The sequence below is a fragment of the Bubalus bubalis genome, chromosome 5 (genome assembly GCF_019923935.1).
Source record: "Bubalus bubalis isolate 160015118507 breed Murrah chromosome 5, NDDB_SH_1, whole genome shotgun sequence".
NCBI lineage: Eukaryota > Metazoa > Chordata > Mammalia > Artiodactyla > Bovidae > Bubalus > Bubalus bubalis.
In genome coordinates, this window is record NC_059161.1 from 119,220,234 (window position 1) to 119,234,209 (window position 13,976).

Sequence of the window (13,976 nt, forward strand, 5' to 3'; positions counted from 1 at the left end):
CCATGTTCAGTTCTAACTGTTGCTTCTTGACCTGCATACAGATTTCTCAGAAGGCAGGTAAGGTGTCTGTTATTCCCTTCTCTGTAAGTTTTCCACACTTTGTTGTGATCCACATAGTCAAAGGCTTTTGCATGGTCAATAAAGCAAAAGTAGGTGTTTTTCTAGAATCCTCTTGCTTTTTCTATCATCCAACAAATGTTGGCAATTTGATCTCTGGTTCCTCTGTCTTTTCTAAATCCAGCTTGTACATATGGAATTTCACAGTTTCCATGTGTCTATGTGTCTGTCCGTGTCATTGTGAGTGGTGTATATGTCTGTGTGACTGTGTGTCTGAGAATGTATTTGTGTGTGTCTGCCTGTGTCCATGTACACTAGTGGGAGCATCAGCTGGGCTGACCCTCAGAGGAAGAGGCTTACCCATCCATGTGTACACTCCAGTCACCTGTGTGGATCAATGGTACCCAGTTTTGTGCTCCCTGGTAGTACAATTTATCCATCACACCAAACATCACCACACTGCCTTTCGCCATGCATGTGTAGAGACAAGAGAGGGGGGAATCCTTGGAGGACAGTAACAACAGCACTGCCCCCATATACAGATGCAGAAATCGAGCCTAGGAGCGATTGAGATCCAGACCGAGGTCAGTTACTGGCTAATGAGTGGCATTGAGGAGGTTAGAAGCTGAGTAACCTGGCTGGGATCCACCCACTGTATCTTCTGAAGATGCCCTACCTCCTGCAACCTGAGAGCTCAGACACATTCAGAGGACACGGGGATGAAGCATATTGGCTTCCTCCTTGTCCACCTTGTCATTTTTCGGGAAAATAAAGCCTGCAAGTTCTAAGGATGTGGGTTCAGGTCACGCAGAATTGGCTCCACTGGCCTGTGACCTCCACTGTCCAAAGGGCTCCACACTCAGAAGGAACCCCACCTCTGCTTTCCCTGTCTTGAAATGCCTAATATTTCTTGAACAAGGTGTCCCATACTTTTGTATCCCACATTTTCATTTTTCACTGGCTCCTACAAATTGGGTAGGTGGACCTGGGCTCCAAATGAAATAATAATCATAAAGGAAAGATATCCACCATCCTTTTCCTTCCTTCATTATCAAATTCATAAGCAAATCCTAATGTCTTTTCCTTCAACTTGTTTCCTGTTGCCTTCCATTAGACTTCCTCCTCACTCACCCCCCCTAGACCAAGTTACTGGTCTTGAGTCCAGGATCTGGGTTGTGTTCCAATAAAATTTTATTTATAAAAGCCAGGGGGGTGATGTCAGGTAGGGCCCTGGGACCATAGTTTTGGTGGGTTAGATTATCTCTCAGGATACGTCTTTATCAAGTTTTCTATAATTTTCTTGCAACTGAAAGCATCTTACAGCTAATTTGGAGAAAGAGATTGTCCATCTCAGACTTACTTGCTCAGTTCAGTTCAGTTGCTCAGTCATGTCCGACTCTTTGAGACCCCATGAATCACAGCACACCAGGCCTCCTTGTCCATCACCAACTCCCGGAGTTCACTCAGACTCATGTCCATCGAGTCAGTGATGCCATCCAGCCATTTCATCCTCTGTCATCCCCTTCTCATCCTGCCCCCAACCCCGCCCAGCATCAGAGTCTTTTCCAATGAGTCAACTCTTCGCATGAGGTGGCCAAAGTACTGGAGTTTAGCATCATTCCTTCCAAAGAAATCCCAGGGCTGATCTCCTTCAGAATGGACTGGTTGGATCTCCTTGCAGTTCAAGGGACTCTCAAGAGTCTTCTCCAACACCACAGTTCAAAACCATCAATTCTTTGGCGCTCAGCCTTCTTCACAGTCCAATTCTCACATCCATACATGACCACAGGAAAAACCATAGCCTTGACTAGACGGACCTTTGTTGGCAAAGTAATGTCTCTGCTTTTCAATATGCTATCTAGGTTGGTCATAACTTTCCTTCCAAGGAGTAAGAGTCTTTTAATTTCATGGCTGCAGTCACCATCTGTAGTGATTTTGGAGCCCAGAAAAATAAAGTCTGACACTGTTTCCACTGTTTCCCCATCTATTTCCCATGAAGTGATGGGACTGGATGCCATGATCTTTGTTTTCTGAATGTTGAGCTTTAAGCTAACTTTTTCACTCTCCACTTTCACTTTCATCAAGAGGCTTTTTAGTTCCTCTTCACTTTCTGCCATAAGGGTGGTGTCATCTGCATATCTGAGGTTATTGATATTTCTCCTGGCAAACTTGAGCTCAAGTAGAAGGCAAAAACAGGCTCAGAAATGGCATCTTGATTCTTCAGCTTGTCAAAATGGGGATGGCTCCAGTGAAGGATATGTTAAGGTAGTTCAAGCCCAAGATGCCATCAAAAGGCGTCTCACACCAGGATTCCATGAAGGATAGACGGAACGGCTGGTCACTACTTACAAGGTCCCCAGTCTGTGGGAGAGAAGAGTTTCCAACTTATAGATACCTGAAGTGGGGCTAGGACTGGCCTGGGTGCACTGCCTTAAGATCCTCAGAGAACTATTGAGGCTGGGCTCTGTCTTCGGTGGCCCACAGATGGTTAGACCAAGCTCGTAGGGGAATTTGGGTTCCATTTGAGATAGGCTGTGAATTTTAAAACATCTGCCCCTCTGAAAAATTCTCCTTCTATTTGCCATGAAGGATGGGACTGGATCTCCTTAGTTTTTTTTTTTTAATATTTAATATTAAGCTGGCTGAATGTGTTCAAATGTTAGTAGGCAATATCTAATTTGTCACTGTGATAGACTGCTAGGGCACCAACTCACCATTCTGAGCACTGAGAAAGGAAAATAATCATCAATATCTATGCTATTTTTGTTTCTATTAAGCAAAGATTGTAACTACAAACAGTTTTCAGGAAAACAAGTTAGACTGTCCCTTCTGGGGATGATGAGAGAGTGATAGGGAGCAGTTATAGTACAGATGAAGCCTCACTCACTGGCCTGCAGCTCACCTCCTGCTGTGGAGGTCTGATTCCTAATAGACCAAGGACTGGTACTGGTCCTGACCTACTGTGCTGGTATTGTGGACTCCTGCTCTAAACCCAATAGTGGTACATTCTATAAGACAAACCACCGTGCCTCTGCCCAGTTTCTGAACAAATAAATGGCATTAAAATTGGGAGAGGAATAGTTATTTAGTCTTAAAGGAGAACAACCAAGTGCAGTATATGACTACATTATCTCAATAAACTGAAAAGACATCTGCTTTTTGAGAATCAGGGAAATTTGTACATGGACTGGATATTAGATGTTAATTTTATTGGGAACAAAAGAGCATTTTGTTCACATCCTATCATTTTACCCCAAATACTCATGCATATTTTGTGAAATGCTCATCTAGTCGATAAAACACATCAGGAAAAATGAATAAGGAGTAAAAGAAAGAATGAAATGAGGGTCTGTCTTAATTTAAAAACAGATCTGCATAGCTGCTATGGATTGAATTGTGTCCAGCGTTGACTCCCAATGTGATGGTATTAGGAAGTAGGGCCTTTGAAAGGTACGCCAGTTGACCTGGGGTTTTGATGGTGGTCCCTCATGTTGGGATTATCCTCTCCCTCTTTTTCTCTTATTCTTCCTCTTCCTCCTTCCCTTTCCCCACCACAATTGAGAACATATCAAGAAGAAAAAGACCTGATGTGAGTCAAGAATGTCTACACCAGGAACTCAATTGTCCACCACCTTGATGTTTCATAGTCTCTGGTCTATGACAACCTTTGGGACTAAGGTTAGTTTTGTAGTTATTGATGCCAAATGATGAAATATATGTTTAATGACCCTCATCATTCTTATATTTGTTATGTTTGAAATTGTTTTGTACTAAGAAGTTTATAGAATGAAGTTTCTGTCTTAGTGATACCCTGAGGGGCCCAATATAGTAGATTCAGTCAGGTCCCTGATGAGTCAGTGGTTGGAGGACCACATGCTCCTTCCTCCAATTCTTCTCTTATCATCTGAAAATCATCCCCCCCCCCACATGCTTGACTACCTTACTTCTAACCCTGTCAGCATCTCCACTCCCCTGCTAAGCTACTGAGTCGTCTAGTTGGAGATCTTGATGATTCAGGACAGGGTCTGAAAGGAGAAGGAATGCTGACATTTTTAGAAAGAATGATCTAGGCAGACACCTCCTTGGTTTTCCCTTCTTTATTGCCATCTGCAGTTGAGGGATAGGGCCTGGCTAGAGAGGAAGCCACAAGTGAAACTGCATAGATATTTCCAAGAGTAGGGAGGAAGAATTCACAACTCAGTAACCCGGATGTGGGTAGCTTGTACAGGACCCAGGAGGGAAGGAAGAAGAACTAGGAAAAGAATAGTGTGTACCTGAGGGCCAGACCTACCTGAGTCTTCCTGTTAAACCTGGAGGTCGTGTCCTTCCTGCTTTAATTTCTGCTCCAGATATGGAGCAGTTAGAGCTGTACTCACTGCTAATGAGTCACGGGGAGAGGGACAGCCTCCCCCAGGAGCCCTTGGATTCCACTCTAACTGTGGGTATCATCCCAAGCCAAAGAGAAAATGGCAGGTCATTCAAAAGATGACCTACTTTAAATAGTATTTAAAATACTACAAAATTTGTCTAAGAGTCCTGGCATATTTTGTTCTCAGAGTTTTTTAGGAGAGATGATTTGTTAGTCTAATTTGGGTTCTGCTGTGGATTCTACAAGCTTCCCCACTGGTATCTTTTGACTTATAACTACCTAATCTCATCCCACAGAATCCAAATGATAGTAAGTTCCAGGGAGCTAGGCCTCTAAGGTCCTAGGTGTCACAGTAGCTGTGTGCGAAGTGGTCTACCACTCCCAGTCCTGATCCCAGGACCCATGAACATCACCAGACAGTTACAGCCCCCTGCCCACCAGAGGCAGCCTCAGCATCCTCAGCAACACCCACCTCTGAGCCACTTGTCCACTGATTGGCACTGAGCTTCAGTCTGGAACAAGTGCTCTGGAGCAAGTCCAGTCTCCCTCATCCAAGAGATGGGAAACTGAACCCTGGGGAGTATGACTCACCTTAAGGCTGCAGGTAAGTTAGTGAAGATTTGGGACCCAGGAACTCTGGTTCCCAGGATAGGAGACTTCCAGGAAGGGAAAGATGAGAGAAGCTCAATTGCATCCACTCCTGGGTAGCTCTCAGATGTCTGCAAGCACCAGAGTGAAAGTTCCTTTCCTGTTGCCCCTCAAATCTGGTTCCAATTTTATCAGCAGACCTTCTTTCATGTAGCAGCAGGAAAGCAACATTCAGGGCTGTTTCTTCTGGGTTGGCAGTGGAAGGGTAGCTATTTACTAAATTTGGTTGCCTTGGTCCTTAGCTTTGTAGTAGAGCCTGATATCAGGCAGGTTGATTCCTCCAGTTCCATTCTTCTTTCTCAAGATTGCTTTGGCTATTCGAGGTTTTTTTGTATTTCCATACAAATTGTGAAATTATTTGTTCTAGTTCTGTGAAAAATACCATTGGTAGCTTGATAGGGATTGCATTGAATCTGTAGGTTGCTTTGGATAGTATACTCATTTCCACTATATTAAGTCTTCTGATCCATGAACACGGTATATTTCTCCATCTATTAGTGTCCTCTTTTATTTCTTTCACCAGTGTTTTATAGTTTTCCATATATAAGTCTTTTGCTTCTTTAGGTAGATATATTCCTATGTATTTTATTATTTTCATTGGAATGGTGAATGGGATTGTTTTCTTAATTTATTTTCTATTTTCTCATTACTAGTGTATAGGAATGCAAGGGATTCCTGTGTGTTGATTTTATATCCTTCAAATTTACTATATGCATTGATTAGCTCTAGTAATTTTCTGGTAGATTCTTTAGGGTTTTTTATGGAGAGGATCCGAAGAAGGCAATGACACTCCACTCCAGTACTCTTTCCTGGAAAATCCCATGGACGGAGGATCCTGGTAGGCTGTAGTCCATGGGGTTGCTAAGAGTTGGACACGACTGAGTGACTTCACTTGCACTTTTCACTTTCCTGCATTGGAGAAGGAAATGGCAACCCACTCCAATGTTCTTGCCTGGAGAATCCCAGGGACGGGGGAGCCTTGTGGGCTGCTGTCTATGGGATCGCACAGCTTTGGACACGACTGAAGCGACTTAGCAGTAGCATGGAGAGGATCATGTCCTCTGCAAACAGTGAGAGTTTTAGTTCTTCTTTTCCAGTCTGGATTCCTTTTATTTATTTTTCTGCTCTGATTGCTGTGGCCAAAACTTCCAAAATTATGTTGAATAATAACAATGAGAGTGGACACCCTTGTCTTATTCCTGACTTTATGAGAAATGCTTTCAATGTTTCACCATTGAAGATAATGTTTGCTGTGGGTTTTGTCATATACAGCTTTTGTTATGTTGAGGTATGTTCCTTCTATTCCTGTTTTCTGGAGGGTTTTATCATAAATGGATGTTGAAAGTTTTAAAAGGTTTTCTCTGTATCTATTTAGATAGTCATACAGTTCTTATTTTTCAGTTTGTTTATGTGGTGTCTTATGTTGAGTGATTTGCAGATATTGAAGACTCCTTGCATCCCTGGGATAAAGGCCACTTGGTCATGATGTATGACCTTTTTAATATGTTGTTGGATTCTCTTTGCTAGAATTTTGTTAAGGTTTTTGCATCTATGTTTATCAGTGATATTGGCCTATATGCGGCATCTTTGTCTGGTTTTGGTATTAGGGCAATGGTGGCCTCATAGAATGAGTTTGGCAGTTTGTCTTCGTCTGCAATTTTCTGGAAGAGTTTGAGTAGGATAGGTGTTAGCTCTTCTCTAAATGTTTGGTTGAATTCAGCTGTGAAGCCGTCTGGTCCTGGGCTTTTGTTTGCTGGAAGATTTCTGATTACAGTTTCAATTTCTGTGCTTGTGATGGGTCTGTTAAGATTTTCTATTTCTTCCGGGTTCAGTTTTGGAAAGTTGTACTTTTCTAAGAATTTGTCCACTTCTTCCAAGTTGTCCATTGTATTAGCATATAATTGCTGGTAGTAGTCTCTTATGATCCTTGGTATTTCTGTGTTATCTGTTGTGATCTCTCCATTTTCACTTCTAATTTTGTTGATTTGATACTTCTCCCTTTTTTTCTTGATGAGTCTGGCTAATGATTTTTCAGTTCTGTTTATCCTCTCAAAGAACCGACCTTTGGCTTTGTTGATTTTCCTTATGGTCTCCTTTATTTTTTTTGCATTTATTTCTGTCTGAATTTTGAAGATTTCATTCCTTCTACTAATTCTGGGGTTCTTCATTTCTTCCTTTTCTAGTTGTGTTAGGTGTAAAGATAGGTTATTTATTTGACTTTTTCCTTGTTTCTTGAGGTAAGCCTGTATTACTGTGAACGTTTCCCTTAACACTGCTTTTACAGTGTTCCATAGTTTGGGGGTTGTTGTGTTTTCATTTTTATTCATTTCTGGTGTTCTTTGGAAGGAATGATGCTAAAGCTGAAACTCCAATACTTTGGCCACCTCATGTGAAGAGTTGACTCTGATGCTGGGAGGGATTGGGGGCATGAGTAAAAGGGGAAGATAGAGGATGAAATGGCTGGATGTCATCACCGACTTGATGGACATGAGTTTGATTGAACTCCAGGAGATGGTGATAGACAGGGAGGCCTGGTGTACTATGATTCATGAGGTCACAAAGAGTCGGACACCACTGAGTGACTGAACTGAACTGAACTGAACTGAATGCATATTTTGATTTCCTTTTTTATTTCTTCTGTGAATTGTTGGTTTTTCAGCAGCATTGTTCAGCCTCCATATGTTGGAATTTTAATAGTATTTCTCCTGTAATTGACATCTAATCTTACTGCATTGTGACCAGAAAAGATGCTTGGAATTATTTCAATTATTTTGAATTTGCCAAGGCTAGATTTATGGCCCAGGATGTGCTCTATCTAGGAGAAGGTTCTATGTGCACCTCCGAAAAAGGTGAAATTCACTGTTTTGGGGTGAAATGTCCTATAGATATCAATTAGGTCTAACCAGTCTAAGGTATCATTTAAAGTATGAGTTTCCTTGTTATTTCCCTGTTTAGTTGATCTATCCATAGGTGTGAGTGGGATATTAAAGTTTCCCACAATTCTTGCGTTATTGTTAATTTTCCCATATTTTTTTGGAAAAAAAATTTGGCTGCACCAGGTCTTCATTGCTGCTCAAGACTTCTCTAGTTGCAGAGAGCTGGGGCTACTCTGTACTTGCAGTACACCGGGTTTTCAAGCCTGTGTTTCTCTTGGTGCAGATCACGGGCTCTAGGGCACTCAGTCTCAGTAGTTGTGGCCCGCCAGTTTAGTTGCCCTGGGGCATTTGAAATCTTCCAAAGCCAAGTCTCCAGCGCATATCTTAAGCACAGGATCAAAAGGGAAAACACTCTGGAACTAATTTGAAATACATAACTTGTACATGAAACTTGGCACCGTGGCCTATTTTTAAGGAGACCAATAAAGGATTGTCTGCTACTTCAAGCAACCTCCTGAGACTAGGACTGATTTAGGTTCCCATCCCAAGTGTTCCTACAACGTCTTGAAGTTGTACCCGCCATGTCGCTTTGTTCTTGCTTGAGTTTCTGAAACCCACACTAGACCACAGCTTCCAGAGGGCAGGGCTGTCACTTAACTCACTTGTAAGTATACATCAGTAGATCTTGTCTCGTTATACCAGACTCTAATGTCATGACAAAGCTAACACAAAGATCAGTTATTCTATTATGAGTGTTAGGTTACAGGTTCAACTACTGTAATAGAACCTTAAATAACATTGTCTTAAATACAATACAATTTCAATTCTCTTTAATATAGTATAGGTGCAGGTCTTTCCACAGAAATTGGGATCCACTTCTTTGTTGTTACATCTTCCACCTGTGCTACTTATCTCTGGTCTAATATGGCTGTTCAAGCCCCTGTCATTACATCTTCATTCCAGCTAGTGAGACAGAAAATAATACTTCCATTTGGAAGAGACATATCACCTCTACTCAAATTCCACTGCCTGAAGTATCTGCATGGTCATGGCAAACCTGGGGGTAGTGGGTCCACAGAAGGGCATGGGGATGTGATCCTACTACAGAACATTCATGATGAGTAACAAGGGCCACCACCCTTCATTCATGTGTCTGTAATTCATTCTTCTTTGGTTCTCTCCACACAGCTTTCAGCCTGTTTTGGCCTGTAGATATGGATATAGATGAGGTTATAAGACAGGAAATGGCCCAGGCTGTATAAATATAGAGAAAACAAGAAAGGAAAGAAGTCAAGAAAGCATAAAAATGCAAAATCTATAGGAAAGTATGTTTATAATAATAATTTTGCAGTTATATAATTTAGGTATACCTGTGGTTGGTGAATCAATTTATTAAATAAAAAATAAGAAAAATGTAAAATATAAATATATTCACTAAACCCAACAAAATAATAAGGCTAGATCACATTGAACACATAGTAGTACTAGGATTAGTGTGGATGCACGTTGCAAAATACTAAAACAAGCATAACTTTAGCAAGATAAACTTGATTTTTCTCTCCCACTGAAACAAAGATGGAAGTGGGCCAGTGAGAGCTTGGGTGGTATCCATCTCCAACGTTACATGATTGTCCAATACAACTGCAGGAGTTCTAGCCATCACAGCTAAAATCCAGGGAGCAGTTAAAAAGAATGTAGGGAGGGGAAGACACTTATCTCTCAGCTAAATCAGCTCCTTGAAAGCAGTCTTCCAAGAAATCCCTCTTGCAGGTCTGCTTGCATCTCAGTCACCAGTCATGACCAAGAGCATAGGTGGGTAGGAAATGTGGTCCTGTAGCTACTGGGCTCATGGCTATATAACAAACTATTTTCAGTTTTGAAAGAGAAGCAGAAGATAAATCATTTGCAGGCAGCCAGTAGTGTCTGCCTTAAAGAACAAACCTTTCCTGAATATATTAGGCTGAACAGCTGGGCACAGTGTGGGAGCCAGGAGGAAGGAGCAGCAATGAGAGACAGCTTGATGGATCTGAACTGTGCTCCAGGAAAAAAAAAAAAAAAAAAGACAAACTGGTCAGTAGAGATCTTCTAAGGACTGAAGTGAGGATTATACATAACACAGGACCCAATTTGTTTTGAAAACTGCTTTTCCAACTCAGGTCCCAAATCTTTCTCAATTCTTCAGCTTCTAAATACCTTGTCTTTGTTACCTCACATTCTAACCTTCCTGTCTCACCTTCCTTATTTCTGTTCACATCACTTCACCATCCAGTTGCCAGCATTACAAGATCCAATACTGAGGAGGTAGCAATACTTTCTAGAAGTGTGTATAAACACAATGACTATATCTACTTTAATTTTAGTTTCTCATGATTAAGGTCTATTGAAGGACTGATAGCCCTAGAATTATGGATATTTCACATTTCCTCCAATCCCAAAGAAAGGCAATGCCAAAGAATGTTCAAACTACCACACAATTGCACTCATCTCACATGCTAGTAAAGTAATGCTCAAAATTCTCCAAGCCAGGCTTCAGAAATATGTGAACCGTGAACTTCCTGATGTTCCAGCTGGTTTTAGAAAGGGCAGAGGAACCAGAGATCAAATTGCCAACATACACTGGATCATCGAAAAAGCAAGAGAGGTCCAGAAAAACATCTATTTCTGCTTTATTGACTATGCCAAAGCCTTTGACTGTGTGGACCACAATAAACTGTGGAAAATTCTGAGAGAGATGAGAATACCAGACCACCTGATCTGCCTCTTGAGAGATCTGTATGAAGGTCAGGAAGCAACAGTTAGAACTGGACAAGGAACAACAGACTGGTTCCAAATAGGACAAGGAGTATGTCAAGGTTGTATATTGTCACCCTGTTTGTTTAACTTATATGCAGAGTACATCATGAGAAACTCTGGACTGGAAGAAACAAAAGCTGAAATCAAGATTGTGGGCAGAATTATCAATAACCTCAGATATGCAGATGACACCACCCTTATGGCAGAAAGTGAAGAGGAACTAAAAAGCCTCTTGATGAAAGTGAAAGTGGAGAGTGAAAAAGTTAGCTTAAAGCTCAACATTCAGAAGACGAAGATCATGGCATCCGGTCCCACCACTTCATGGGAAATAGATGGGGAAACAGTGGAAACAGTGTCAGACTTTATTTTTCTGGGCTCCAAAATCACTGAAAATGGTGACTGCAGCCATGAAATTAAAAGGCATACTCCTTGGAAGGAAAGTTATGACCAACCTAGATAGCATATTGAAAAGCAGAGACATTACTTTGCCAACAAAGGTCCGTCTAGTCAAGGCTATGGTTTTTCCTGTGGTCATGTATGGATGTGAGAGTTGGACTGTGAAGAAGGCTGAGCGCCAAAGAATTGATGCTTTTGAACTGTGGTGTTGGAGAAGACTCTTGAGAGTCCCTTGGACTGCAAGGAGATCCAATCAGTCCATTCTGAAGGAGATCAGCCCTGGGATTTGTTTGGAGGGAATGATACTGAATCTGAAACTCCAGTACTTTGGCCACCTCATGCAAAGAGTTGACTCATTGGAAAAGACTCTGATGCTGTGAGGGATTGTGGGCAGGAGTAGAAGAGGACGACAGATGATGAGATGGCTGGATGGCGTCACTGACTCCATGGACATGAGTCTGAGTGAGCTCCAGGAGTTGGTGATGGACAGGGAGGCCTGGAGTGCTGTGATTCATGGGGTCGCAAACAGTCAGACACGACTGAGCTACTGAACTGTACACGTTTCCTCTAAAATCCCAACCAACAATGTGACTTCCTTGGACCTGGAGTGGATACACTTACTTTTGGATCCACAAGTCGTAGCAGGACAGTAAGTCTCCTGTGTATGAATAAGTTACATTTCAAAAGGGTGTTCAAAAATCCCAATTTCTTCATGAGTCCAGTTATGGACTTAGTTGCTTAGACAGCCAACTAAGACAAATGACTGTATGTTACTGCAGTTTAATAGCTTTATGATACTTTTCAAGCTAACAATACATAAAAAACAAACACAAACAATAAAATAAACATTTTTAATCTTGCAGTACCTGGATAGGGCATGGCAAACCACTCCAGTATTCTTGTCTGGAGAATCCCCATGGCAAGAGGAGCCTGGCTGACTACAGTCCATATGTTGCCAAAGTTGAATACAGCTGAGCAACTAAGCAGACTTTTAAAAATAGAATAGTAGTACCATCTATATTACCACTGCATTTATGCTTCTTTTTCAGACATCTTAGGCTTGAAATAAAAATACTGCAATATTATTCTCCATCAGCTTCCCTTGTAGCTCAGTCAGTAAAGAATCTGCCTGCAGTGCAGGAGACCTGTGTTCAATCCCTTGGTGGCAAAGATCCCCTGGAGAAGGAAATGGCAATGCACTCCAGTATCCTTGCTGGAAAAATCTCAAGGACAGTGGATCCTGGCGGGCTGCAGTCCATGGGGTGGCAAAGAGTCCGGCCTGACTGAGCAACTAACACTTATTGTGCTCCATACAGTTCTGTACAATAAAGTACACAAAAGCACACCCACTTGTCTGGGATGTGCCCATGACCATGTGTGTCAGATCTGTGAACTAACTCATGTGATTGCACATTAAAATAGACTTTTCCATGTTTGGAAGTTTTCAACTTGAAGGTTTGTTTGTAACAGACTTGCTACACAGGTGTTCAGTGAATGTATGTAGTGAATGAACAAGAGAGGAGAGTAAGGAGCTCCCTGTTGTTTCCATTTTTGCATGTATCATGGCCACTCTGAATAGGAATTCCAGTGAGCATAATTGAGGCCTGGTGTATGGGAACACCGCTGCAAGGGACAGAGGACCAGGATTCCAGGATGTGGCATAGGAGCCATGGTTGGTTGAAAACAGCCAGGAGTGCAAATTAGGAGGAAACAAGTTTTCACTGGTTTATATGAAAGACTCGGCAAATATCATCTGGATTTGTTTGTAGTGATTGAGCTGTGGTTTAGAGGAGCAGTCTCTGTTGCTCAGTATGAGCAAACAGAGGAGAATGAACCAAGAAAATCGAACATGTGTCCCAGGTCAAGTATATCTAGTATTAAAGAGATGTAAGTCCTGTCAATTTATCTTCTCCTTCCTGGAAAGAATTAGAGTAATAAAGGAGGGAAGGTCCACACTATGCTAGCACATTTTTCTTCTTCTGTCCAGTGAATATTGATTTCTAATGCCATTTCTTTATAAACAGAAGATGTACTTCATATGATTGAAGGCTTCTAATTTACTGTTCCATATAAACTTTTGGTGCTGTTCCGTGCCCAGGCACAAGTGGCCCTGGAGCCTGGCAGGCTCTGTTTTGGCTGCAGAGTGCAGTGTATGGGGATCTGCTATTGTATGGGGCCTGGGGTATATCTTCAGTCTGGGTTCACATCTGAGGGGTTAACTCTAGCTGGCTTTAGTTCTATCATCTTGCTCTTTATCTTCAGTTTGTCTCATGTTCTTTCTTCCCATGTCTCTTTTTATCCCTGACTTGTTTGTGAATGAGTAGTTTTTATGATTCCCATTTATAGACTTTGTCACTTTATTAACTGTAACTTTTTAAAAGTAGTTTTAAGATCCATGGTATGCATCATTAACTTTCCAGTCTATCATTATTAATTAGGATAATTATTAATAATTATGAAATTATATATTTATTTATCATTTCTTTGGCTGTGTTGGGTCTTAGTGTGGCATGCAGGATCTTCCTTGTGGTAGGGGCTCTCTATTTGAGGAGGGCAAGCTCAGTACTTGCAGTGTGTAAACTCTATTTGAGACATGCAGGCCTAGTTGTTCAGTGGCATGTGGGATTTTACTCCTCTGGCAAAGAAACAAACTAGCATCCCCTGCATTGCAAAATAGATCCTTAACCACTGGACCACTGGGGAACTCATTATAATTACCTTTTAATATATATTACATGTTGATCATTTGGCTACTGTTCCTTCCCCCTATAGATCCAGATTTCCCCTTCCTTTTAAATTCCTTCTGACTTGAAACCTTTTATAACACATTTATTACA